Consider the following 2,743-nt stretch of genomic DNA (forward strand, 5'->3'; position numbering starts at 1 on the left):
CTGTCATAATAAATGTAGTGGAGCAGTTTAGATTTGTGTCCACATGTTTTTAACCAGAGACAGTGGATAAAATGAGACGGCCTACTTTAGATTCGTCGACTGTATCTGTGTCATGTGGGTTTCACCACTGCCTCATCCCTTTAGGAGCCTAGCAGCAGTCCTGAGTCCATTCATTTCAATGGGAAGAGTGAATGAGAGTACAGATTATGACCCTTAGTCCCATAGTCACTGAAGTAAATATTGCACCCATTTGTCACAAGCCCCAACCTGGGTTTTCATAAAAAAAACATTCGGGGCTGTAGTCTCAGACGCCCAGGCCCAACCATGCTACTAACTGTACACTGCTGAAGTCACCCCCCTTTTTTTGGAGCTTAACTCCTCTATCGTGGAGCTGGTAGCAATTTTATTTCAGCCATGCTTTTTTTGCTGTGCATAACAGTATGACATCATTATGTTACCAGGTGGGAATATTGTTATTATCAAGATAAAACATTTTTAAAAAGTCATATTAGAAATTATACAGTGTCATCGTGAACAGTATGATATGGCACACCCCCGGGGCGGACAGGTAATTGCAAATGAGTACAACAGCACAAATTTTCCCACGTTCTCTGAGATGGCTGCTCTACCAAACTTGCACTCAGTTTTAGAGAAAGTCTGAATTTCCACTGTATTTTGTGCTGATTCCTTTTCTTATTCACAGAGCGCTGCAGTGTGCGAGAGTTCTCCTGTCTTCATGCGTGTGTGTGTATGTGTGTTAGTAAATGGATGTGGGGGTTGACATGGTTCTCTCTCAGAGGAAGTCTGTGGTTGGGCCGTTTCTACATATTTTCCCCTCACACACACAGACACACACAGACACACACAGACACACACACACCCACACACACACACACACACACACACACACACACACACACACACACACACACACACACACACACACNCACACACACACACACACACACACACACACACACACACACACACACGTTTTCCCTGTCAAACCAAATGAAGCTTTCTTTTAAAAGCACCATGCAGCCCCACAGATGTGGAAGCCATCTTTCTCTCAGACATCTCCTGCTCCCTCACTCTCTCTCTGACACACATACACACACACACGCGCGTGCGCACGCACACACACACACACACACACACACAGAAAAACATTCACTCGAATAAACACAAAAACCCACAGTCTCTTGGAGTGCGGTCTCCCCTGCAACCCCGGTGCACTGTGGGTAGCTGTGGTAAAAGAGGTCCCTGTGAGAGGCTGTCCAAAAATAGCCTGAGTAAAAATGCAGGAACGTGGAGCTCGCCCAGTGTCACACAGAAAAATCCACTCATCTGTGTGTATGTGTGTATTTTGAGGGAGTGTTTCATTTTGTTAATTTATTCCTAAATACTTGTTTACTCAGATAAAAATACCCTCTAAAAGCTCTCTTCCCTGGGAAAAACAGACTGTCTGTCTGTCTTTAACTGCTTCTCACTGTCTGCTGTCTCTTCCTCATTGAGATCGGTGTCGTGGGAAAGTGAGAGACAATGACAAATAAAGAAAGAAAGCAAATACCACATTTACTGTATCATACTTTATCATCAAATTTTTGGCTGAAAGATAAGTTCATACAGCTCTATTTGAAAGCCTGTCCAAAACGTTGTGTAGGTCAGACTGTGTGTGTATCCATAGTTTCTCACTCAGCAGATATAAAGCAACATTAGTGTTCAATTGGAATGGGGTTTCTTGCCATCTGACAAATGTGGGTCCAATATTCACTCTTCTTTCAGCTCTGTTTTGGTCTCCACCAACATCTGTGCGAAATATCAGGCTTTTTAGCTGTTAAATTCTAAAAATATGTACACCATAATGCAAACAGGTGAGTCCCCCCATCTTTCATAGTGAGGATACTTATCATTTAAAATGCATAACAAAATTTAGCTGACCACTTTAGAACACAAAACAGAGATTATTGTATTGAGTATCTGTTGAAGCTTTTTAACGTTTCAAACTATAGTGTCACAACCGCTGTCTGAAGCACACTGGGTTCCCCTTAACCTGACACTGGGTTTCGGGGCATGTACTATCTCTCATCTGATGCGAAAGCTGTCGGGAATCGGGCTCTCGAGCTCTCTCTCCTAACAGTGAAGCTGCAGGGCACATAGTGTCTCTCTCTTATTTGATGCTAACACTGCTGCGGTGTCTGCCTCATCTGTAATATAGCCTATATTCCTTTAGTCTTTGTCTTTATGATTAGGTAGGCCTGTTTCATCCTCATGGACCTCGCTGTTGCCTCCTGAATCTTACTGACTTCTTCTGATGTATTTAACAAATAAATCTTTGGACCAGCAAAGATTTAAATATTGGCTCTGAGAATGCATCATATCATGATGTGCATCCTATGTACTCAGATTTTAAAAGTAATAAAAACTTTTTTATATATATACTTTTTATAATAGCTTTCGACAGGTGGGGGTTGGGCCCATTTGGACTGCGGGGTGCAGGGGGATACTTTATGGGCCAGACTGCCACAAGGACGTCATTAAATGAATATTTGTGTATTTATTGAAACTGTCGAAAGACATACAGTCAGGTCCATAAATATTTGGACAATGATACAGTTGTCGTCATTTTGGCTCTGTACACCACCACAATGGGTTTTAAATGAAACAATAAATACCTGCTTAAAGTGCAGACTCTCAGCTTTCATTTAAGGCTTTTTTCAAAAATGTAGTAGGAACCATGTAG

General features: G+C 42.0%; 2 protein-coding genes across 7 annotated transcripts in view; one reads left to right on the top strand and one right to left on the bottom strand.

The window, feature by feature from the left end:
* Positions 1 to 2,743, bottom strand: part of LOC126408262 (histone H4) — a 583,921-nt gene that overhangs the window by 523,320 nt on the left and 57,858 nt on the right. The window lies entirely within an intron of this gene.
* Positions 1 to 2,743, top strand: part of cbfb (core-binding factor subunit beta) — a 51,593-nt gene that overhangs the window by 24,530 nt on the left and 24,320 nt on the right. The window lies entirely within an intron of this gene.

The sequence above is a fragment of the Epinephelus moara genome, chromosome 20, assembly GCF_006386435.1.
Source record: "Epinephelus moara isolate mb chromosome 20, YSFRI_EMoa_1.0, whole genome shotgun sequence".
Taxonomy (NCBI): Eukaryota; Metazoa; Chordata; class Actinopteri; order Perciformes; family Serranidae; genus Epinephelus; species Epinephelus moara.